The sequence below is a fragment of the Hemiscyllium ocellatum genome, chromosome 28 (genome assembly GCF_020745735.1).
Source record: "Hemiscyllium ocellatum isolate sHemOce1 chromosome 28, sHemOce1.pat.X.cur, whole genome shotgun sequence".
Taxonomy (NCBI): Eukaryota; Metazoa; Chordata; class Chondrichthyes; order Orectolobiformes; family Hemiscylliidae; genus Hemiscyllium; species Hemiscyllium ocellatum.
In genome coordinates this window covers 3,625,002-3,651,733 of record NC_083428.1, presented here as the reverse complement: position 1 = coordinate 3,651,733, position 26,732 = coordinate 3,625,002, and the positions used below count along the sequence as shown (strand labels likewise).

The window sequence follows — 26,732 nt, the reverse complement described above, 5'->3', positions numbered from 1 at the left end:
CCACATCTCTGTTGAAGGAGTGGGTTATTGCCTTGAGTGATCAACCATGATCATGTTAAGTGGTGGAGCAGGCCTTCCTTGTTTCTCTGTGTCGCTCTGCTTATTGACTGTCCCATCACTCCAAACAATTCTTTCACATTTACTCTGTCAAAGTCCTTCATGATTTTGAATGCTCCTCTTAACTATCTCTGCTCCAAGGTTTTTCCAATCTTTTCACATAAGCGATGTCCCTTCATCAGGTCCTAACTGCAGCACGTCTTCGTGATCTTCCAAGGCCTTGCTATCTATTCTTCCTAAAGATGCAAACTGCCTCAGATTACAGAAATGAAGAAATACATTACATCCAGGGAGGGACAGAGTACAGTAGTCATGTTGCTGGCGTTGACACCAGGGATCAATAGCTCAAATCCCATTGAGTCAGTTTGACAGTTTTTGCTCAGCTAAAGGTAAGCAGAGAAATATAAATAGTATTAGTAAAAGGGGCATGCAGTTGTCGGATTATCATTTAAAAATCCAACTAGTTCACTGAGAAAATCTCCATATCCAGATCATAAGAAACAAGGCACAAGTGTCAGGTGTATGATGGAATACTCTCCATTTATCTGGATGGGTGCAGCTCTGACAACGCTCAAGGAGCTTGACTCCATTCAGAATAAAGCAGCCCACTTCATTGACACAACATCCACAAACATCGACTCCCTCCACCACCGACGGTCAGTAGCAGTAGTGTGTACCAACTACAAGATGGAGCACAGAAATTCACTAAAGATCCTCAGATAGCACCTTCCAAATCCATGACCACTTCCATCTGGAAGAACAAAATCAGCAGATACATAGGAACACCATCGCCTGCAAGTTCTCCTCCAAGCCCCTCATTATCCTGACCTGGAAACATATTGCTGTTCCTTCACTGTCGCTGGATCAAAATCCTGGAATTCCCTCCTTCAGGACATTGTGGGTCAATCCAGAGGACATGGACTGTAGGGGTTCAAGAAGGCAGCTCACCCCCACCTTTTCAAGAACAATTAGGGAGGGGCAATAAATGCTGGCCCAGCCAGTGATGCCTACATCCCGTGAATGAATAAAAAATAGGAATAGGCCATTCGGTCCCTCAAGCTGGTTGCAAAATTCACTAAAACCATGGATGACCTGATTGTGGCCTCAAATCCAGTTTCATGCCTGACCCTCAAATTCCCTTGTTGACTAAAGGTCTGTCTAACTCAATCTTCAATACATTGTCAGACCCTTGTGGGAAAGAAACAGAAAATGGAGCAGGAGGAGGCCATTCGGCCCTTTGAGCCTTTTGCACCATTTAATATGATCACAGCTGATCATCCAACCGAGTCCGATGTTCCCATGTTCTCCCCATACCCTTTTGATCCTTTTGGCCCTGAGAACTATATCTCACTCCTTCTTGAAAACATTGCAATGTTACAAACTGCAAACAGTGGAATTAGCTGTAATCAAGGATGTAAAGAACTCAAAGGTTTTTTTAAAAACTTGTGGAAAAACAAATGCGATCCGCAGTTTCTGCAGAGAGAGTTTGGGAAGTTAGGGAAATTCCCCAAGGACTGGTCCGAATTCAATGATTCTAGATATACATTTCCTCTGCAGGAAGTGTATAAAATTTGTTTACAAGCACATGTTATACAACTACCACCGGAGCCAGCTCTGAACCTTTCACATTCAGTTTAATTTAAAATAAAACTGGGTAAATACATGAGGCTCAGTGGAGCAGCAAGAGGCCATTCAGCCCCTCATGCCTGGGAGCATGATTGATCTGTAAGTTATTTCCATTAACCTGTCTTGTCTCCATCTGCTTTTATGCCCATCCCTAGTAAAAATCTATCGATTACATTGAATCATAGAAGAGGTCATTCAGCCCATCGACCTTGCCAAAGATACACTAATACTTACACCAGTCCCACATCCTTGCTCTCGGCCCACAGCCTTGAATGTTAAGACACCTTCAAGTGCGCATCCAAGAATGTTTTAAAAATTGTGAGGTCCCTACCTCAACTACGCTTCAGGCAATGCGTTCCAGACCCTCACCACCCTGTAGATGAGAAAGGGTTTTCTTCATATCCCCTCTAAACAGCCTGTCTGTCTTTCACTTTTAAAGTGTGCCCCTTGTTTTAGATGTTTTGACTAAAGGGATTAGCTGCTTTCTATCCACCTTGTCCTTTCCCTTCATAATCTTATCCAGCTCTATCAGATTCCCCCTCAGCCTTCTCTACTCCAAATAAAACACCTCGAGCTTATCCAGCCTCTTCATCACTGAAATGCTCCAACCCAGACAACATCCTGGTGAATCTTCTCTGCATCCCCTCCGGTGTAATCACATCCCTCTTATAGTACTGTAATGAAAACTGCACACACTACTCCAGCTGTGACCAAACCAAAGTTCTGTACTGCTCCAACATGATGTCCTTGCTCTTACACTCTATGCCTTTATTAATAAGGCAAGTGTCCCATACACTTTCTTAACCTGTCCTACTGCCTTCAGGGATTTATGGATAAGCATTCCAAGATCTGACAGCTCCTCTGCATTTCCTTGCCTTTTGCATTTCATTGAGTACTTCATTTAGTATTTCAAATGATTAATAAGCAATAGCATCTATTGCTTTTAGTGGAAAGGATTCCACCACCATTCATACAGTCATATAACCAGAAACAGACCATCTGGTCAAACCAATCCAAGCCGAACATAATCCCAAATGAAACATATCCCTCCAAAACTTTCCTATTCATGTACTTATCCAAATGTCTTTTAAACATTGTAACTGTACTCACATCTACCACACCCTCAGGAAGTTCATTCCACACACGAACCACCCTCTGCACGAAAAAAACTGCCCCCCATATCTATTTTAACTCTCTCTCATATTGAAGAGATATTTCCGAAACTATCTCCCACATGGGTCTGGCTCAGACTTCAAGATTATGTCCCGTTGTTTTGGAGATGTCCATTAATGTGAAATGCCCCGATATATCTATCCTAATGAGTGAGCACTGAAGCAGGGGTAGGCCATTCAGCCCCTTGAGCCTGTTTTGTCATTCTAGACAATGATTGATCATCTACCTCAGAGCCATTCTGCTTTGCTATCCCCATATCCCTTGAAGTAATTCATAAGTAGAAATCTATTAATCACAGTCTTGAACATACTCAATGATTAACATTCCACAGCCCTCAGGGATACAGAATTCCAAAGATTCACCAGCTTCCAAGTGAAGAAATTTCTCCTTATCTCAACCTGAGATGGTCTGTTTCTACCCTGAGTCTGTCCCTGAGTCACCAGCTGGGGAAAACATTTTGTCCTGCATTAGAAACATTTACACAGGAACATGGATGGGATAGGTATGGAGAGATATGGAGGGATATGGACCAAATGCAGGCAAATGGAACTGGTTTAAATGGTAAAACTGGGCAGCATGAGCAGGTTGGGCTGAAGGGCCTGTTTCCATGCTGCAGACCTTTATGGCTCTGTGACTCTATCTGCCTTGTGCAGCATTATTAGAATTCAAAGAGAAACCTCTTTCAAATTCCAGCCAACGAAGAACAAGTAACCCCTTTATTTTCTTTATTGCAGCAAAGGCTTTTGAATAGACCTCTCAAATTTCAAATCTAATGTTGACCTCACTTCTTGTACACCTTCCTTGAAGCTGTAACTTTTTATTCTTTGCTTTGTTCAATAACACTATGCTTTTTGTACGGTATGAACTCTCTGTACTGCATGGAAAATAAAACTTTTCACTGTTTATGACAATAATAAATCAAATCAAATCAATTTATTCTGTGCTTTGCATCATTTAAATCATGGTCTGTTCTGTTCTTTTGATCTAAAATGGTTGGTGTTATGCTCATGTTCATTGGAATCTATTCACCACAGTAAATCACATTGAGTTAATCAAACAAACTGTATTTTTCAGTTTGCACAACTTTCTCTACAACCACCTCTGTGGACACATGTTAAGAAAGAAGTCAGTCTTGAATTTATAGAGCACCTGACATGACTTCTGAACATCACAATGCATTTTACAGTCACGGAGGTACTTTTGAAGGGTGTTCTCTGTGGTAGTGCAGGAAATGTGGCAGTCAGTTTGCACAGCAAGATCCCACAAACCGCAATAACATAATGACAGAGTGCTCTTCTTCCTCAACAAAGGTTAGGGAAGGAATGAATACTGGTCCCCGGAAACTGGAGAGGACTGCCATCCGTACACGGCCTCCCTTCACCAACAGCATCTGTTGTACCTTCTGCATTTTCAGCTGAATAGGTCTCAGTTTAACTCCTCAATCTGAGATCTGGCAATTCTGGGGAAGGATCTGCATTTGGAATGTTTACATGGTAATTCCACTTACAGACATGAGGTTGCTATGTGCTTCCAGTAGGTTTTTCAAAAAATTGCTTCAGGCAAAGAACCGTGTTTGAACACGTTAAAGAATTCTCTGCACAATCCTCCTCTTCTTTCCTTCCACATTCCCTGTCTTCAGTCAAGCACTGAAAATTCTCTCTCATTTCATCACGAGTTCCAAGCTCTAACACCATAAATTAACAAAGAACTGAGGCAGAAAGGTAAAACACAAGGAAGAGCAGAAAAAACATTCCTTTTCTCAGCGTCCAATACTTGCAAAATGTCAATAATTGGTTGCTGAACACATATATTGTCAAAAAAACACAAAAATTCAGGAATAGGCAAAACATAACCATTTCATCAAAATCACCTCTGACAGTGCGGCACTCCCTCAGCACTGAATCTCCGACATTCCCCGTTCCCTCAGCACTGACTCCCCGACATTCCCCGCTGCCTCAGCACGGACCCTCCGACAGTGCAGCACTCCCTCAGCACGAACCATCCAACAGTGCAGCACTCCCTCAGCACGAACCATCCAACAGTGCGGCACCCTTTCAGCACTGACCCTCCGACAGTGCAGCACTCCCTCAGCACGGATCCTCCAACAGTGTGGCACCCTTTCAGCACTGACCCTCCGACAGTGCAGCACTCCCTCAGCACGGACCCTCCAACAGTGCGGCACCCTCTCAGCACTGACCCTCCGACAGCGCAGCACTCCCTCAGCACCGTCCCTCCAACAGTGCAGCATTCCCTCAGCACTGACCTTCCGACAGTGCGCCGCTCTCACAGTACTGAGCCTCCAACAATGAGACACTCCCTCAGTACATGTGGTTCTGTTACAACATGCGTTTTGTAAATGCTAATTCCCTATAGTGCAATTGACGAATTGCAGATGCTTTTTCTAAAGCATGAACTTTTAAAACACATGTTGGCTATAACACGGTTACATTGCCAACACTTTAAGCGCTGTTTCTAACATGTGATTTTTCTATAACGCGTGGTTGCACAATAACGCAACCATCCCATTGTAGATGAACTGACTGGATAGTCCTGTGACACTTCAGTGCCCCTTCTGTTCTGCAATAGGAGTGTCAGCCTATAACATGGACCCAGGTCCAGAGATGAAACTCAAAATGTATAGTCTTCAGAATTCTCAGTCCTGAACATCAGGGTTTACTGTGGAGAAAGACATGGAAGATTATTGAATGTGGGGAAATAGATGGTGACATCTTGAAAAATGTCCATATAACAGAGGAGGAAGTGCTGGATGTCTTGAAACGCATAAAAGTAGATAAGTCCACAGGACTTGATTAGCTGTACTCTAGAACTCTGTGGGAAGCTAGGGAAGTGATTGCTGGGCGAAAGTGAGGACTGCAGATGCTGGAGATCAGAGCAGAAAATGTGTTGCTGGAAAAGCTCAGCAGGTCAGGTAGCATCCAAGGAGCAGGAGAATCGACGTTTCGGGCATGAGCCCTTCTTCAGGAATTCTGAAGAAGGGCTCATGCCCGAAACATCGATTCTCCTGCTCCTTGGATGCTGCCTGACCTGCAGAGCTTTTCTTAGCAACACATTTTCAGAAGTGATTGCTGGGCCTCTTACTGAGATATTTGTATCATTGATATTCACAGGTGAGGTGACGGAAGACTGGAGGTTGGCTAATGTGGTGCCACTATTTAAGAAAGGTGTAAGGAAAAGCCAGCGAACTATAGACTGGTGAGCCTGACCTCAGTGGTGGGTAAGTTGTCAGAGGGAATGCTGAGGGACAGAATGTACATGTATTTGGAAAGGCAAGGACTGATTCAGGATAGTCAACAAGGCTTTGTGCATGGGAAATCCTGTCTCACTAACTAGATTGAGTTTTTTGAAGAAGTAACAAAGAGGATTGATGAGGGCAGAGCGATGGACGTGAACTATATGGACTTCAGTAAGGCGTTCAACGAGGTTCCCTATGACAGTTTGGTTCACAATGTTAGATCTCATGGAATACAGGGAGAACTAGCCATTAGGATACAAACCTGGCTCAAAGGTAGAAGACAGAGGGTGGTGGTGGAGCATTGTTTTTCAGACTGGAGGCCTGTGACCAGTGGAGTCCCACAAGAATCGGTGCTGGGTCCTCTACTTTTCATATTTATATAAATGATTTGGGTGTGAACATAGGGGGTATAGTTAGTGAGTTTGCAGATGACACCAAAATTGGAGGTGGACAGCAAAGAGGGTTACCTCAGATTACAACAGTATCTGGACCAAATGGGCCAATGGGCTGACAAGTTCCAGATGGGGTGTGATTTAGATAAATGTGAGATGCTGCATTTTGGAAAAGCATATCAGAGCAGGAACTATACACTTAATGGCAAGGTCGTGGGGAGTGTTGCTGAACAAAGAGACCTTGGAGTGCAGGTTCATAGCTCCTCGAAAGTGGAGTCGCAGGTAGATAGGACAGTGAAGAAGGCATTTGGTATACTTTCCCTTATTGGACAGAGCATTGAGTATAAGAATTGGGAGGTCATGTTGTGGTTATACAGGATGTTGGTTTGGTCACTTTGGGAATATTGTGTGCAATTCTGGTCTCCTTCCTATCAGAAGAATGATGTGAAACTTGAAAGGGTTCAGAAAGATTTACAAGGATGTTGCCAGGGTTGGAGGATCTGAGCTACAGGAGAGGTTGAATAGACTGGGGCTGTTTTCCCTACAGCGTCGGAGGCTGAGAGGTGACCTTATGGAGATTTATAAAATCGTGAGGGGCATAGATAGGACAAATAGACACTTTCCTAGGGTGGGGAGTCTAAAACTAGAGGGCATAGGCTTAGGGTGAGATGGGAAAGATATAAAAGAGACCTAAGGGGCAACTTTTTCAGGCAGAGGATAGTGCATGTATGGAATGAGCTACCAGAGGAAGTGGTGGAGGCTGGTACAATTACAGCATTTAAAAGGCATCTGGATGGGTGTATGAATAGGAAGGGTTTGGTGGGATATCAGCCAAGTGCATGACATGGGATTAGATTAGTTTAGGATATCTGGTCAGCATGGATGAGTTGGACCGAAGGGTCTGTTTCCATGCTGTGCATCTCTATGACTCTATTTAGGACTGAGATGGAGAGTTGTTAGAATTCTTCATCCCAGAAGATTGTCAATGTTCATTTGTTGAATATACACAAAGCCACTTCGTGAAGGATGGTATTCGAGCTAATCTTTGTGCTTATACATGGAATGAAACAAGAAACTTCAAATTCAACCAAACTGCAATTTCAGCTAGTGTTGCTTGTTATTGGTTCAATTGAAACCCTAGTTGATGTCAAATGCCTGCATGTAGTTAAACACAATAAATCTACAATTAATAAATAACATTAGGACATCTTTCAATGATTGAAATAGAAATATGGCATTTAATATTTTAACAGAAGTGTCAGTGTCAAACATAGGGTTAGATACAGAGTGAAGCTCACTCTACACTGTCCCCATCATACACTCCCAGAACAGAGACAGCATAGGGTTGTATACAGAGTAAAGCTCCATCTACACTGTTCCTATCAAACTTCCACGAAAGTGACAGCATAGGATTAGTTGCAGAGTAAAGCTTCCCCTACACTGTCTCCACTGCAGCTACATCAATGGTTTTCAGCAGACATACCAATAGCTCCCTTTTGGCCTTTTAGCACCAGTCATGTTCCTGCAGAGTGCTCCGTAATATTTTATTGACTTGCAGAAATTCAAAATCTCAGGAACAGATTAAAGTCTTTGGGAAATGGGCTCAAAAAGCATGACTTTAACATTTCAGGTAATGTTACTGGTCTCAATAAGTTAATTATCAGAACCAGCCTGGATTCCAATTTGTCCTGAAAGGAATAATGAACTCAGTCACTGCCAGGGTATGGTTGATAGCCTCTATTCTAGATGGTGGAAACTGTGGGAGAGAAATATCGAGATAGTAATCACATTGTCGTGGGCATGGTTGAGATGATCAGGACATTGCTGAAATGTGACTTATTTATTGAAATAATAAGAGCTGATATTAAACTAGCTAGAAGAGAAATGTTACCAGCTCCGTCCCCACCGACACCCTCTGATCTCTTCCCAATTCCAGTGTTCATGATCTGGGTTCCAATAACTGTGTAAAAATCACTTCTCAGTCTAATGAAAACTGGACTGGAATGGTTACAATGTATCCTTACCTGACCAGGACTGTAATGAGATTGTTGTAATGAGACTGTTCGGTTGGGGATGTAATCAGTGGGTTACAGCTTCACTGAAGTCACCAGGATTACTCACTCATCTACGTCCCACAAGCCAACTTGCTAAGGTATCCATAGCCAGTTAATCATATCCCATTCATTCTTTTCCCAATTTGTTTTATTCATTCACGGGATGAGGATGTCACTGGCTAGTCCACCATTTATTGCCCATTCCTAATTGCCCAGAGGGCAGTTAAGAGTCAAACACATTGCTGTGGGTCTGGAGTCACAGGTAAGAATGGCAGTTTCCCTGAAGGATATTAGTGAACCAGATGGGTTTTCCAACAATTGACAATGGATTCATGGTCATCATTAGATTCTCAATTCCAAATGTTTATTGAATTCAAATTCCACAGTCTGCCGTGGCAGGATTTGAACCTGGGTCCCCAGAATATTATCTGGGTCTCTGGATTAACAATCCAGCAAATATAGCACTAGGCCATTGCCTCCCTCAAAATAAAATTATATTTCCCCACGTCCAGCATGTTTTCCAAACTAGCCATTGTTTTGAGAGAACTCTGTAGTAATGTTGCTTTAGGCTGCTGCAGCTGTGTCCATGGATTGTGGTTCTCCCATTAATTCCAGTCTGAATGGTTGTCCTTTCCTGGATTCAGTAACGTCTGTGTTCTCTTTGCTATTGGGGTCTGCAGTGCAAGGTTACATGCAATGCACTGCTACCACTCTGACTTCTTTGCATCGCTGCCTTGCTCTTAACTTACAGCAAGTCTCTCTTCCCCTCAGTAAATCATTAAAATCCTATGTCTAGACAATAATATACATTACATAGCCAACAGGTCTCCAGGACAATGCCCTCCTGCTCCTCTTCGAGTCTTGCTCATATGTTTCACTTAATCTGCTCTGTTGATATCAGTGCCATTGTAAACATGCTCATAACTAATATATTCACATCCCATTATGCTACAATCATTCTCCCTTTAGATGGCTTTTAATGTGTTTACTTTTCACAATTTTCCAAAGATTTCTGGATTTCTTGGTAATTGATGCTGTATTTAAGGTTTACACCAAGGTTTGAGATGGAACATTGTGTTGTTCTACAAATTGCAGCTTCATTTATAAGCTGTCGGTTATGAAATAGGTTTTATCAAGAAGGTAGTGTTGATTCTGGACAGAAAACCCATTCTTGCAGTGAGTCTGTGTAAAGACTGGCAGTCCCAGTAACCTCCCTCTAGCATCCATCACTTCTGCAAGTCGCACAGAATCGTCGGTTCATTAATTCAGCCATCTTGGACAAGTTGGACCGAAGGATTTGTTTCTGTGTTGTATGACTCCATCTTTGAGAGACCCTAATGTTTCATTCAAATCTTTCTTCAATGGTTGAAGTTTGGTTTGTCTTCATTATTCTATCTGGAGTTTATTCCAAACATTTGTTGTTATGTGTGTAGAAGAGGAACCACAACTTGAAGTGCAAGAATAATGAGTGATGCAGATCCCCTCAAGCCAACAATAAAGGATCTATAACCTCCTGATCACATGTCCAATATCATTTTCCCAATTATTAATGTCCCACTTGCCCAGGTTCTCTTGACCTACATCCCAATTGATTACATTTTAGGTGGAGTTGGTAATGCGGGTGGTAACTCAAATTCCCTTTGACTCAACTATTTACTATCTCTTTCTGCAGTTCCCACATTTTAAAGTAACTAGATTAGATTCCCTACAGTATGGAAATAGGCCCTTCGGCCCAACAAGTCCACACCGACCCTCCGAAGAGTAACCCACCCAGACCCATCTCCCCACATTTACCCCTGACTAACACACCTAACGCTATGGGCAATTTAGCCTGCCCAGTTCAGCTAACCTGCAAATCTTTGGATTGTGGGAGGAAACCGGAGCACCCGGAGAGAATGTGTAAACTCCACACAGACGGTCACCCAAGCCAGGAATCGAACCTAGGTCCCTGGTGCTGTGAGGCAGCAGTGCTAACCACTGAGCCACCGTGCTGCCCTACATATGTGTATATATCTGTAGATATTTTTAACTCATTTGTGGGATGCGGGCCTCGCTGGCTGGGAGGGCATTTATTGCTCATCCTCAGTTGCCCCTTGAGAAGGTGGGGGTGAGCTGCTTTCTTGAATTGTTGCAGTCTATTTGCTGTAGGTAGACCCACAATGTCCTTAGGGAGGGAATTCCATGATTGTGACCCAATGACAGTGAAGGAACAGCAATGTATTTCCAAATCGAGTGGTATGTGGCTCGGAGGGGAACGAGAGTGTGGTGGTGTTCCTATATATCTACTGCCTTCTAGATGAAAGTTAAAAATCACACAACACTTCTGCCAGAAGGCAGAGAGAGTAGAAGCATGGGGTCTTTTTCAGGATATCAGTTGGTGGCTAGTGAGTGCTGCAGTGGTCAGTGCTGGGACCACAACTATTCACATTAATGTGTAATGTTCTAGAAGAAGGAACCAAGGGCACTGTTGCTAAGTTTGATCCAAAAGCTCATACTTACAAATAAACCTGTTGGACTATAAACTGGTGTTGTGCGATTTGTAACTTTGTCTACCCCAGTATTATGCCAGCACCTCCACATCACTTCTAGATGTAAGTGGCTGTGGGTTTGGAAGGTGTTGTATGAGAATCTTTGGTGAATTTCTCCAGTACATCTTTTGATAGTCCACACTGTTGCTAATGAGCGTCGGTGGTGAAGAGAATGGATGTTTGTGAACATAATGCCAGTCAAGCAGGCTATATTGTACAAAATGTACATACTTCATTGGAAAAGGTGTGTTACATGTTTGGAATGAACTGGTATGAGAGTCAGTGGATTAATGAATAACTAAATGATGGATGTAATGAGAGACCAAACTTGCTGTGTGATTAGCTCCAGATAAGCACCACATTCCTGATGAAGGAAATGTCCATATGCCCAAAATGTTGATTCTCCTGCTTCTCAGATGCTGCCTGACCTGCTGTGCTTTTCCAGCACCACACTTTCAACTCTGATCTCCAGCATCTGCAGTCCTCACTTTCTCCTTTGAGATATGAAGAGAGATGGTAGATTTAAGGTAAGGGACAGGAGGTTTAGACCGGTTGTGAGGAAAAGCGTTTTCAGTTAGAGGGTGGGAATCGGGAACTCACTCCCTCATCACATTGAAGAAATATTTTGATGTTCTTATGGACTAGGCCAGACCAATCAAAACATTCTTAAGTGGGCAGCCTAGACCTAACTCTGCAATTTATTTCAGTAAGTGTACAGTGAAAATTACCCAGAGTAAGATAGCTAGGTTGACTACTAGATTTTAAATCAGACAAAAATTTATTCATAAAGTCGCACAATGAAACACAAAGAACAAAGAACCCCTACAGAACTCAACCTATCCAGCTAGATGTAATTATGCTGTTCCAAATATACACAACAGTCCCAATAAGCAAACTCCTTTTAAAATCCAGTATAAATGGAACACATGCTTACTGGTTGAAATTGAAAGGCAGAAAAGAGAGAGAGAGTTTCCACACAGCTCCCTGTTGAACTTCTCAGTTCAAGACTCAACTAAAAACAACTCAGCTGAGCTCAGCTAGAGAGCTGACCACTCCCCTCTCTTTATACAGATCACTTCTAAAGCATGACCACTTTGGCCTAAAGTCGCATCTGTTTACATATTAACAAAATCTCTCCAAATCCTTTTTCATCTCTGTACCAAACCAGACTAATTGGAGATCGGCCCGGTTTATTGCTTCTCTGAATAAAAAAAAATCAAAGACAGAATCCCCTTGAGCCGAGGAACAGCTTTTAGGAAAGAAGGCACTAGCTTTGTGACAATGTACATTTGTGATACCAAAGCTACAGGCTAGGTGCAGGAACATAGAATAATCAGGTGGTTGCTTTCGACCAGTGTAGACCTGATGGGCTAAATGGATTTTTTTTGTGCTGTAAATCTCTATGACTCTATGAGTCTATGATTTGCATTTATATAGCAGAACATTGTAACATCCTAAAGCATTTTCACTGAATGAAGCATTTGTCACGTGTAGCTGCTGTTGTAATGTGAGAAATGCAGTTGCCAGGAGCAACACAGCAAGATTCCACAAACAGCAATATGATAATAACTAAACAAACTGTTTTAGTGATGCTGGCTGAGGGCTCAATGTTGGCCCTGAAACACCAATAAACGAAACAAGTTAAATGAGCATTTGGCGCAGATTGAAATTGGTGGGTACGATGTTATGGGTATCTCAGAATCTGCAAGGGGATCAGGAGTGGGAGCTGAATATCCAAGGATATACATCCTATTGAAATCTCAGGCAGATGGACAAAGGGGACAAGGTTACCTAGTTTGTAAGATACAAAACACCGGAGACCAGGGTTCAATTCCCGCCTCAGGCAACTCTCTGTGTGGAGTTTGCACATTCTCCCTGTGTCTGCTCCGGTTTCCTCCGGGTGCTCCGGTTTCCTCCCACAATCCAAAAAATGTGCAGGTTAGGTGAATTGGCCATGCTAAATTGCCCGTAGTGTTAGGTGAAGGGGTAAATATAGGGGAATGGGTGTTGGTAGGTTGCACTTCGGTGGGTCGGTGTGGACTTGTTGGGCTGAAGGGCCTGTTTCCACGCTGTAAGTAATCTAATCTAATCTAATCTAATCTAATCTAATCTAATCTAAAGTGACATACAGCCCTTCTTCAGAAGAAGGGCTTATGCCCGAAACGTCGATTCTCCTGCTCCTCGGATGCTGCCTGCCCTGCTGTGTTTTTCCAGCACCACATTTTTCAACTCTGGTCTCCAGCATCTGCAGTCCTCACTTTCTCCTAAAGTGATATACAGTCAGGCGGCATAGAATCTGTATGGGGAGAGGTGAGGAACTGCAAAGGAGAAAAGATCCTGTTGAGATTTCTGTACAGGCCTCCTAGCAGTCGTCAGGATGTTGGAAAGAAAATAAATCAGGAAATAGAAAAAGGCATGTAAGAAATGCACTATTACAATAATCATGGGGGACTTCAATATGCAGGTGGGCTGGGAAAAATCAGACTTGCCAGGGATCCCAAGAAAAGGAATTTGTGGAATGTCTACATGATTTTTTTGGGAGCAGCTTGTGGTAGAGCCCACTGAGGAACAGCCGCTCTGGATTTGGTGATGTTTAATGAGGCACACTTGTTTAGGGAGCTTATGGTCTGTAAGAGTCTATAATATGATAGAACTCACCCCGCAGTTTGAGAGGGGGAAGCTGAAACAGATGTCACAGTATCACAACTGAGTAACAGTAACTAGAAAGAATGAGGGAGGAGCTGGCCAGAGTTGATTGGAAGGGAAGCCTAGCAGGAAAATAGTGGACCAACAATAACAGGAGGCTGCAAAATAAAGTAAGACCCCATGGTGTTAGGGGCAAGGTACTGACATAAACAGAGGATTGGCTGACTGGTAAAAGGATGACAGTGGGGAAAAAAGGAGCCTTTTTCAGGATTGTAGCCGGTGACTAGGGGAATTCTGGAGTGGTCAGTGTTGGAACCACAACTATTCACATTACATATTAATTTTCTCAATGAAGGAGCTGAGCACACTGTTGCTACGTTTGCAGATGACACAAAGATAGGTGGAGGGACAGGTCATGTTGAGGAAGCAGGGAGGCTGCAAAATGACTTGGCAGAAATGGGTACTGCAGATGCTGGAGATTAGAGTCCAGATTAGAGTGGTGCTGGAAAAGCACAGCAGGTCAGACAGCATCCGAAGAGCAGGAAAATCAATGTTTCGGGCAAAGGCCCTTCATCTGGAATGAGGCCTGATGAATGGCTTTTGCCCGAAACATTGATTTTCCTGCTCTTTGGATGCTGCCTGATCTGTTGTGCTTTTCTAGCACCACTCTGATCTAGACTGCAAAAGGACTTGGACAGGTTAGGAGAGTCAGCAAAGAAATGGCAGATAGAATACAAAGTGGGAAAGTGTGAGGGTATGCACTTTGGTCAGAGGAATAGGTGCACAGATCATTTTCTAAATGGTGAAAGGCTTTGGAAATCTGAAGCACAAAGGGACTTAAGAAACCTGATAAAGGATTCTCATAAGGTTAACATGCCCTTCAGTTGGCAGTTAGGAAAGCAAATGCAATATTTCAAGAGGGCTAGAACACCAGAGCAGGGATATACTGCTGCAGCTGTATAAAGGCTCTGGTCAGACCACATTAAGAATATTGTGAACAGTTTTGAACCTCATATCTAAAGAAAGATGCTCTGACCTTGGAGAGGGTTCAGAGAAGGTTTACAGGAATGATCCTGGGGATGGAGACCCTGTCATATGAGGAGTGGTTGAAGATTCTTGATCTGCATTTGATGGAATTTAGAAGGATGAGGGGGTATCTGTTTGAAACTTACAGAATACTGAGCGGCCTGAGTTCAGCAGATGTACAGATCTTTCCACTGATAGGAGAGATGGGGACCTGAGGGGACAGCCTCAGAGTGAAGGGATGACCCTTTTGAACTGAGATGAGTAGGAATTTCTTCAGCCAGAGGGTGGGGAATCTGTGGAACTGATTACCCAGAGGGCTGTGGAGGCCAAGTCAGTAGGTGTTTTTAAGACAGAGATAGATATGTACTTGATTAGCAGGAAGATCAAGGGTTATGGGGGAGGGGGGAATGCTAGAAAATGGGATTGAGAAACCTATCAGCCATGATCGAATGGCAGAGCAAACTCAATGGGCTGAATGGCCTGATTCTATTCCAATATCTTACGAGAACACCTCCCCTCTTCTTTGAAAAGATCTTTTGGGATCTTATAACACCTTCCCTACAAATTGAGGGGGGTGGGGGGGTGGGGAGGTTAGGGATTAAAGGCATTGGCTCAATGTCTCATCTGAGGAATGGTCTGCCCTCCCCCACCTCAGTGAAGGCACCAAGGGCTGTCAGTCTGAGTTATGTGACCAAGTATCTGAAGTGGTTACTCAGAGACGTTTATTGACATTTTTAGGAGTGTTTTAGAATACTGTTACATATTCCTTCAACTGGATTGAACAATGGATTACATTTTAAAACCAGAATGTGCTAAGCAGCTTCGAGTCATCCACGGTCAGATTCTCATTGCTGGCTGCAACAAAATAACATCAACAGAGAAAATATCACAAAGCGAGATACATTTCTAATCTCGGCTGATGTTCATGTTCTATATTGGAGTCTCTATCTCACTTTCCCTCCTTCACATTCCTCTCCTCCGTCAGGCACTAACTGCCACTTGGTTTCTACAAATCAAGATAAACACAGACCAGGCTTCACGTTACAATGTCGTTAATCAACTTAACACCTTAACACCCCCAATGACGCAAAACTGCTGCTGTGCTGGTCACTGTCAGCAGATCTGTCCAGTGTGTTAACCACTAGAAAGGCTGATAAGCTGGTCCTGTTACCTTCCAACCTTTCAAACTCCCATCTGAGAGGAGATGTCGTTCAGAACTCAAGTTCCAAAGTGCTTTCTGTGAAATAAAAAGAGTTGCAACATTGTCGGGAGTGTGGTGATGGAAAAGCACAGTAGGTCAGGCAGCATCCAAGGAACAGGAGAACTGATGTTTCGGGCATAAACCCGCCATCAGGATTTCAGCAACTCAGGATCCAGAGTTGCAACATTGGTCAACATTTCAACATAGCAAGATCCCAAGAGCTGTGGCCAGGTGAATATCTGGCCAGTCCGTTGTCTGGTGCTGAATTGGGGATAACTATTGGCTGGGACATGAGAGAGAATCCCTCTGCTTTTAGTTGTAGCCATCAGCATTGTATTTTTATCTGACCCTGCAGCATTCCCACAGCACTGCATTGGGAATGTCAATCTGGATCTGTGCTCAGTTTAAGGAAAGCAGGGAATCGAACTCACAGTGCTCTGACATAGGGGTAGCTGTGTGCTATCCACTGGGATGGATTGACATCAAGCAAAGTCTTTCACAAGATATACAGAAACCTCAATCGTTACAAATACTACAACCACTCCAACTGCCCATCTCACTCACTCTGTCCTGTTCAAGGAGGTCACCATTGCAGAAAGTCCTCAGGAGTGAATCAATACATACTGTGAAGAAGGGGCTTAATTCCATACCCAACCTCATGCCACATTTGCTCTGGGAATGTTTGATGGGGACAGCATGGAGGTAAAAGGGCAGAGAGAGCATTACCTTTAGTTTGAAAGAGTAGTGAGAGATTTTCTTTTTATCTAACCCCGTACAGTCCCTGGCTTGGGAGGGTTTGATGGGGACAGTGTAGAGAGAGCTTAACTTTCAGGTTAAATGAGTGCAGGGAACTTTACTCCGTATCTAACTTTGTGTTGTATCTGTCCTGGGACTGTTTCATAGAGACAGTGTCACTGAATTTTTACCTTCAGTTTATTATTAATTTAAAAGAATACAGGGAGTTTTACTCTGTATCTAACCCTATGCTGTCCCTGTCATTGGGAGTGTTTGGCAGGGACAGTGCAGAGGGAGCCTTGCTTCCTGACTCAGTTGACCACAATTTGATACTTCTCTGTTTGCCCCATCTCAGAAATACAGTCATACTGTCTGCATTTCAAGTGTACTTGCTGGATGAAGAAGGTATTGTAACTAGCCTCAGAGTAACCTAACTGTACATCATGCCCAGCAATTCAATCCTCAGTCAAAATGGAGACCCAGGTTTTAGTTCTGCTTGCCATAATCCATATTAAGGGGGAGAAAGTGAGGACTGCAGCTACTGGAGGTCAGAGTTGAGAGTGTGGTGCTAGAAGAGCACAGCATCCAAGGAGCAGGAGAGTCGACATTTCAAGCATAAGTTCATCATCAGGAATGTTCCTCAGATGCTGTGCTTTACCAGCACCACACCTTTATACTATGATCCATATTAACTTGACTTTTGCTGGAAAAAGATGCATTTTGTCAAAGCTTTTCATCCTATTTACATCAGATCAATTTACAAAAGGTAACCAATTTAAAGGGCAAACTTCATTTACATCAGAAAAGAAATTGGCAGTTGACTATCTGTCATTATTAACTGGTGTAATCTCTATGGCAACCCCTCTATCAGAGTGTCCTTGCCAAGCAATTAGCACTCTCCTATCATTTAGTATAAATGTCATTTTCCCTTTATTTGGTATTCTTGTGAATTGTCCTGGTGAGTGAGAGATAAAAAGATTTGACAACATGTTTTTTATCAGCAATATTCTGAATTGTTCCTAGCCATCAAATAACCATATTAAGATATTGATCATATCCATGAAAAACAACAAATTGAAATTCTTCCAAGTTAATCATTCTTAGTCCAAACAGCCTGCTCGTATTTACCACACAGTAATCACTCAGTACTAGCAGGGAAAGAGAGTTGACCTTTCAAAACCTCCCCTCCCTTCCTTGTTGGCTTTTTACTAATAACAGTTTGTGTGACATGCGTTGGAAGTAAATTGTGGAAAACTGTTCCTTTCTCCTTTCGGATTTGGAGGGGGCCAGGCCGCTGCCATTTGATTAAGATCATGTCTGATTTGTGTCTTAACTTTCTCTACTTTAGATCCCAAACCTTTAACAGCCTTTCCTAACAGATTCTTTTTCAATCAATCGTTTGATCAGTCGTCACTGACGAAGCCAACATTTATTGGCCTGGCCTAACTGAGAAAGTGGGCGAGAACTGCTCCTGGACCATGACATTTGAGGGGTTTAGGGACACACACAATGGTGCTAAAGGAGGGAATTCCATGATTTTGTTCCAGCGATAACGAAGGAACAATGATATATTTCCAAGTCAGATTGGTGAGTGAGTCAGAGGAAAATATGCAGGTGTGGGTGTTTCCTGAATATGCTGCCCTCATCCTTCTAGATGGTAGCAGTTTCAGGTTTTGAAGGTGTTGCCTTTGGTGAGTTGCTGTAGTGCATCTTGTAGTCAGTATACACTGCTGTAACTGTGCGTCGGTGGTGGAGAGACTGAATGTTGAATTCATTAAATGCGATGTCAATCATCAGGCTGCTTTGTCTTGGATGATGTCAGGCTTCTCGACTGTTGTTGGACCTGCACCCATCCAGGCAAGTGGAGAGTATTCCACCACACTCCTGACTTGATGAAGGGCTATTGCACGAAACGTCGAATTCTCTATTCCTGAGATGCTGCCTGGCCTGCTGTGCTTTGACCAGCAACACATTTGCAGCTGTGATCTCCAGCATCTGCAGACCTCATTTTTTACTCTAGTAGACAGTGGACAGGCTTTGGGGAGTCAAGAGGGGAGTTGCTCACTGCAGGATTCTCAGCCTCTGACCTGCTCTTGTAGCCAGAAACTGACATAGGTGATTCAGCTCAGTTTCTGGTCAATGGTGATGCCCAGGATGTTGATGAGCTCACTTCTATGGGGAGGTATAGGCGTAGTGATAATACCTGCTGAAAATGTGTTGCTGGAAAAGCGCAACAGGTCAGGCAGCATCCAAGGGCTTATGGCCAAAACGTCAATTCTCCTGCTCCTTGGATGCTGCCTAACCTGCTGCGCTTTTCCAGCAACACATTTTCAGCTCTGATCTCCAGCATCTGCAGTCCTCACTTTCTCCTCGTAGTGATAATACCACCAAGCTTGTAATTCTAATGGTACCAGAACAGAAATTGCTGGAAAATCTCAGCAGCTCTAGCAGCATCCATGGAGAGAAATCAGAGTGAATGTTTCAGGTCCAGTGACCCTTCCTCAAAGAATTGACCTTGATTTCTCTCCACAGATGCTGTCAGACCTGCTGAATTTCTCCAACAATTTATGTTTTTGTTTCTGATTTCCAGTAGCTGCAGTTCCTTTGGAATACTAGTGTCCTACAATAATATAGGTTTAAATCCCAATTTAGCAGCTGGTGGAATTGAAATTTGGTTAATCAGTCTGGAATAATGTCCACAAAACTATAATTGATTGTTGGATAATCTCATGTGGCTCCCCAATAATCTTTAGGGAAGGAAATCTGCCTCCCTTACCTGGTCTGGCCGACACATAACTCCAGACATACAGCAATGTGGCTAACTCTTAACCACCCTCAGAAATAGCTGAGCAGGTGCTGCCCTCAAGAGCAACACCCTCACCACATGAAAGATTAAAGGCAAGAGTGCATGGTGCCAGGAACAATGCATGATCCTTGAAAGAGGACTGTGTCCCTGAATGCAGATACCAACCAGCTGTGAGAGCTCTCCAGTGGGTCCTCCTGATGAAATGGAGCTGTGGCCAGTCACCTCAGGGGAGATTGAGACCTTACCTAGTATCAGCCCACAGTCAGTGAAAGGGATACACTGACAGAAATGGTATTGCTCGGATTGGTATAACCCAAATCCTAACCACCACTACCTCCCACTGAACAAACCTCTAAACACAAGGGAATGCAAAACTAAAACAACAAACAGTTTGTCACAAGGGAATGCAAGCCCAGTTTAAATAAACTGTCCTCATTATTTAATGCTTTCAGTCCATATCACAAACTTGATTGAGTTTTGTGAGGAAGTAACAAAGAGGATTGATGAGGGCAGAGTGGTAGATGTGATCGATATGGACTTCAGTAAGGCATTCGACAAGGTTCCCCATGGGAGACTGATTAGCAAGGTCAGATTTGACGGAATACAGAGAGAACTAGCCATTTTGATACAGAACTGGCTCAAAGGTAGAAGACAGGAGGTGGTGGTGGAGAGTTGTTTTTCAGACTGGAGGCCAGTGACCAGTGGAGTGCCATAAAGATCGGTGCTGGGTCCACGACTTTTTGTCATTTACATAAATGATTAGGGTGTGAGCGTAAGAGGTATACAGTAGTTAGTAAGTTTGCAGATGACACCAAAATTGGAGGTATAGTGGACAGCGAAGAGAGTTATCTCAGGTTACAATAAGATCTTGATCAGATGGGCCAATGGGCTGAGAAGCGGCAAATGGAGTTTAATTTAGATAAATGCGAGGTGCTGCATTTTGGGAAAGCAAATCTTAGCAGGACTTATACACTTAATGGTAAGGTCATAGGGAATGTTACTGAACAAAGAGACCTTGGAGTGCAGGTTCATAGCTCCTTGAAAGTGGAGTCACAGGTAGATACGATAGTGAAAAAGATGTTTGGTATGCTTTCCTTTATTGGTCAGGGGTTGGGAGGTCATGTTGCGGCTGTACAGGACATTGGTTGGGCCACTGTTGGAATACTGTGTGCAATTTTGGTCTCCTTCCTATCAGAAAGATGTTGCGAAACTTGAAAGGGTGCAGAAAAGATTTAAAAGGATGTTGCGAGAGTTGGAGGATTTGAGCTACAGGGAGAGGCTGAATAGGCTGGGGCTGTTTTCCCTGGAGTGTCGGAGACAAAGGGGTGACCTTCTAGAGGTTTACAAAATTATGAGGGGCATAGATAGTGTAAATAGGCAAAGTCTTTACCCTGGGGTCAGGGAGTCCAGAACTAGAGGGCATAGGTTTAGGATGAGAGGGGAAAGATATAAAAGAGACCTAAGGGGCAACTTTTTCATTCAGAGAGTGGTACGTGTATGGAATGAACTGCCAGAGGAAGTGGTGGAGGCTGGTACAATTGCAGCATTTAAGAGGCATTTGGATTGGTAAACGAATAGGAAGGGTTTGGAGGGATATGGGCCGGGTGCTGGCAGGTGGGACTAGATTGGGTTGGGATATCTGGTTGGCGTGGACAGGTTGGACCGAAGGATCTGTTTCCGTGCTGTACATCTCTGTGACTCTATATCTCTCTTTTTTTTGGTCCTTATAAAGTCAGAGTCATAGAGCACAGAAACAGACCCTTTGGTCTAATCAGACCATGCCGAACCTAATCCCAAACTGAACTAGTCCCATCTGCCGGTACTTAGTCCATATCCCTCCAAACATTTGTTATTTGTGAACTTATTCAAATGTCTTTTAAACATTGTAACTGTACTCACATCTATCACTTCCACAGGAAGTTCACTCCATACACAAACCACACTCTGTGTAGAAAATGTGCCCTGCATGTCCTTTTTAAATCTCTTTCCTCTCATCTTAGAAATGGGCCCCGTAGCCTTGAAATCCCCATCCTCGGGAAAAGACAAGTATCATTACTCCTATCCACATTCCTCAGTATTTTAGAAATTTCTATAATGTCACCTGGGGACCTATCTGATTGTCCCACTTTAGCATCCAGGAACATCAAATCCAATGACAGCAGCTGCTCTAAATAGGCTTTGTAGGACATTGTAGTGTCTGTACCTCTGGGTCAGGAGAGCCAGGTCCTAGTCCCACCTGGACCAAGGAAGGTCCAAGCAGGTTGAGTAAACTAACTACAATTGTTCTGACTGACTCTAATAATTCACATAATAAAAACAATACCTTGAATTTATGTATCACCTAACTTGAAGTGAGCACCAAGCAAAAGTTAGAAAGAATCATGTCGGGAGACATCCAGGCTAAATCAAGGAAGGCGGCTTTAATGAGAGTTGCAAAGAGGAGAGAGAGAGGGATAGAGAGAGATAGAGAGAGAGAGATAGAGAGAGAGAGAGAGAGAGAGAGAGAGAGGATGGAGTTTAGGGAGGGAATCTCAAAGTTTAGGAAAAAGGCAACAGAAGCCAATGGTGAGTGATGGAAATCAGGGATCTGTATGAGGTAGGACCTGAAGGAATCTCATTGGATCACGTGGATAGAGGAGGTGGCAGGTGAGAGAGAGACCATGAAGAGATTTGATCTGTTCACCAACACTATGAGAGACCTGTGTTTCTGGGCTGTTTATTGCTTTTACAGATGTGACCTGATTTCCTTGTTGATGATGTGACGGTGAGCTAGCACAGTGGGTCTTTCTTCTCTCTCCAGCTCCACCCAATTCACACCAGGAAACTGCAACGTGGACATGTCAAAGAAATACATCTCACTAGACCATTAGGCAGCTATATTCTGCTGTTAACTCTCAATATGAATGAGTATCTCTTCAACGTGCTACTGATCTGCACAGACTGGGACCCTACTCCTCACCATGTCTCACACTTCTTAACATTACAATCAGCAATGTCTGGGAAAAGCATTAGTGGGAAACCCTTTACAGTCTTACTCATTCTCTCTCAAAATCCCTTCAGGCAAAACCCTCACCAGCATTCGGATTCCACATGCAACTGCCCTGACTTCCTTCAAGTGCCCATCCAGATAATGAATCTTGGCAAGCTGTTTAATTGTGGCTGGTCCTCACTGTCAAGCCCAGCCCTGCCTTCCTATGACACATGCAATTTCCAGCTGATGATCAGGGGGTGGTGAAGAAGAAACTGAAACTAATCACAGCTCCTACAAAATGTCAACATCTCCAGGGCATTGATAGTGTGGGAGGCATTTCTAGTATATTTAACTGGGTGGTGCATCTATCCTGTCAGAATCATGGAGGACACTAATATTCTGAAGGGGAACATGATTGATTGACTGAAAGAAAACTGTTTTTAAAAATAAGGTCATTTAATGCTTAAAGTTCTGGCAGTGAAACAGTTCCATTCCTGCCCCAGTTTGCCTGCTATTGAAAACCTCAATCATGTCTTTGTTACATCAAGATCCAACTATTCCAATGTCAACTTGTGGTCATCCATTACTAAGTTGCCCATTTCCTTCACTGTAACTAGTTTCATTCACCTAGCACCCCCTGCATGTGCTGCCCAACATTGGCTCCTCCTTAAGCAATATCTCGGCCTTAGAATTCTCATTCACATCATCAAATCTGTCTGTGAACTCACCCCTCCATACTTCTGCCATCTTCTCCAACACTATGGCCCTCAGAATAATTGTACCCCTCTGATTCCAGCCGCTTCAACTTTTCAGATTTCCATCTCTACACTCCTTCAGCTGCTTAGACCTGAAGCTCTGGAATTCCCTCCTCTAACCTCTCTCTCTCGCGCTTTTTCTCTCTCTCTCTCTCTCTTCCCCCCTCCCCTTCAGACCTACCTGTTTTAGTAAGCTTTTGGGTTACTGTCCTATTATCTCATCACTTGATCCAATATAATATTTCCCTTTACCATGCTCCTGTGAAGTACTATTAGGTAGTTTTTGGATTTAAAACACTATGCAATTTTTTTTATTGTTATTAACTGGAGTTCCAAGTAGCAGAAAATTCCACATGACTGCAGAAAATTTACAGCAGAGTGAAGGCCATTCAGTCCATCTGGGACAGACCAGTGTTTCTGTACCTCTTAAACTACCTTCCAATCTCACCTCATCTTTCTATTCTTCTCTCCTTCTTGTGTCCACCCAGCTTCCCCTTCAAGGTATTGGTACTAATGACCTTGACCAGTCCTTTTTGGAGTGGGTTCCACAATCTCAGTGCTCTCATACAATTCAGGTGAAATCTCTCTACCCTATTGGTTATTTTAGTGACAGTCTCATAGTGTTGGCCCCTAAATCTGATCAGCCCACACAGGTGGAAACACTTTCACTACATCAGCCTGAAAAAACTTCCATGAAAGACCTCTGACAAGCCACTGCTCGACCTTCCTGTATCTGGAAGAGCTCAGATCTCTTTTGATGGTTACAAACCTGCAGTTTACTGATGTCAGCTGAAATGAGGAAAAAACCAAGAGAACTGCAGATGCTGAAAATCAGAAACAAAAACAGAAATTGCTGGAAAAGCTCAGTAGGTCTGGCAGCATCTGTGGTGAGAAATCAGAGTTAATGTTTCAGGTCCAGTGACCCTTCCTCAGTACAGGGCTGCCATATCTGCTGAGCTTTTCCGGCAATTTCTGTTTTTACATCAGCTGAAATGAATCCTCTTTGTTCTGCATTTTCTCCAATTAGATTTTATCCCTCATGTACTATGAAAATCACTCTTTAAACTCCTAAATATTACCTCACAAAGAAATGAACTGCAGTAAATTACAATGCCAGTCAAAGAGAACACAGCATTACACACTTCAACCGACACTGAGGGAGCTCATGAGTTTAAAAAGTTTTTACAAGTTAATGATATTTTCCTACCGTCTGGACTCCAATTGTTTGAAGAGTTTACTGATAACGCACCGTTTTCTCTTGAGTTTGAGAACCCTCCCAATTATTGAATGTTCTCTCTTTCTCAGCTTCTACCTTCTCTGTGAGTCATGCTGAAACTTCAGCAAGCAAGTCGGTGCTTGGTCTGAGTTTGTGGCTCACCAGCTTTCTAAGTGAGAACAACCCGCCCCCAGAGCCTCACAAATCTGAATGTGTGCACCGATGTAATCCCATTCCGTGGAAAGTGCTTGATAATTACACAGTATCAGCAACATCAGGTTAACTCTTTCTGAGTCACACTCTGCAAAATGTCATTAACCAGAAGGGCAGAGGAAAATATTCTAGACGGGTTTATCAGCTGGAATTTACTTTTGCTTTTTACTGAGCAAGACAACCAGCAGCAGACCCTAGCTCCTCAGTGCACACCCCCTCGCAGCAAGGAAGGGTAAACTAATTCTTCACTAAATGGATGTATGTGGTGGGTCAAGGAACGACGATAAATTTCCAAGTCAGGATGGTGAGTGACTTGGAGGGGAGTGGTATTCCCATATGTCTGCTTCCCTTGTCCTTCTACATGGAAGAGGTCATAAGCAAAATCAGAAATTGCTGGAAAAGCTCAGCAGGTCAGGCAGCATCTGTGGAGAGAAAGCGGAGTTAACATTTCAGGTCCAGTGACCCTTCCTCAGTACAGTCACGGGTTTGGAGAGTGATAACCTCCTGAGGGAGTAAATGTTGGAGGCTGTTTCCCTTGTGGGAGAGTCTGCGTCCAGATGGCATCACCTCAGAACAAGGAGTCACCTGGTCAGACACAGATGAGGAGAAATCTCCCTCTCAAAGGGAAGTGAATCTGTTTAATTCTTTACCACAGAGGGTTTCGAGGCTGGGTCATTGAGTATATTCAAGGCTGAGATGGACAGATTTTTAAGCAGTAAGGGGGGAATCAAGGATTATGAGGGAAAAGGCAGGAAAGTGGAGTTGAGGATGATCAGATCAGCCATGTTCTCATTGAATGATGGAGCTGACTCAATGGGCTGAATGGCCTAATTCTGCCCTAAATTTAATTGAGTATCTTTAAAGATATCACGCTGAACAAAACCCACAAGAAGTATTAGGAACAAATAAGAGTGTTTTACCAGAGTTGCTTGTGTCCCATGAGCAAGTAAAGAAAAGAGTTTAGTTGAGTATTGTGTTGCTGCACCTTTGGAAATTCATGTTCCTAAAATGGAAGTGAGAAAGGAAAGGAAAACTTGCATTTATATGGTACCTATTACTGCATCAGAATGTCCAGTGCCTGACAGCCAATCAAGACCTCTCAGAAGTATATTCCTTGTTGTCATCCAGAAAAATGCATCAACTAGTTGGTGCACAGCACGATCCCACAATTAGCATTGTGTGTAAACGGCCTGATGGTCTGTTTTCATTGGTGTGGGCTGGGGAGATACTCCTTTGCCACCCAACTCCCTGTACATCAGGAAGAACTCACTGCACCTCTTCAAAATGAGTGGCATGATGGCTGAGTGGTTAACACTGCTGCCTCACAGCTCCAGGGGTTGGGTTCAGTTCCACCCTTCAACAACTATCTGAGTAGAGTTTGCACATTCTCTTCTGTCTGCACGGGTTGCCTTTGGGTTTCGGTTTCCTCTCACAGTCCAAAACTGTGCATTAGCCATTGGGAAATGCAGGATGAGATTTTGTCAGGAGTTCACGGTTCTGAAATTGTATCTCTCTTTTTTTCTCTCTGCAGAACTTGCCTGACCTACAGGGTATTTTCAACTGGATATTTTTATTACAGGAGACCACAGAAACCCAGTTAAACAGATTGATTTCTATCAGAATGTTTATATATCAAGTGTCTTGGTACAAAATGCGCCTCAGACTGTTATATGTCTCAGCTGTTTGAAGACAGTTTAATCCACCCTCTGACAACTCCATCGACTCTCTTAGATTCCTTAAGTGCTGTTATGGACCTGCTCCAGACTGTCTGCTTATCCCTGAATCAGCTCCGTCCACTAGTTATGATGCAGAAAGAATAACAAGATTCCCTTATGGATTAAAGCTTTCACAACTTAAAGAGAGGAAATGGAAAACTGGCAGAGGATCACACATCAACCAGCTGTACTCCCTGAAACCCTTACTGTTCGTACACACTCCATCAAGTCCAAAACTTACTTTGTCGCTTACTTTGCAATGTGTTGTCCCAATGCATCAGCAAGGTGTGGTGGACCAACTGGGTCATAGGGAAGGATGAGAGGGAGGGATTGCAGGATACAGGGAGATTGTAGGCAATTGAGTG

The 26,732-nt window shown here is 43.3% G+C and overlaps 1 protein-coding gene across 4 annotated transcripts in view; it reads right to left on the bottom strand.

Annotated features, from left to right (window-relative positions):
• The window catches only part of LOC132828788 (cAMP-specific 3',5'-cyclic phosphodiesterase 4C-like), a 331,268-nt gene extending 306,683 nt beyond the window's left edge, over positions 1-24,585 (bottom strand). For 3 of the 4 annotated variants that reach the window (XM_060845876.1, XM_060845880.1, XM_060845879.1), the window contains exon 1: positions 24,431-24,585. The gene's annotated coding sequence lies outside the window, so the exon portion shown is untranslated. The remainder of the gene's footprint in view (positions 1-24,430) is intronic. The other variant, XM_060845877.1, reaches the window with a different exon arrangement.
• Between the last annotated feature and the right edge of the window lie 2,147 nt (positions 24,586-26,732).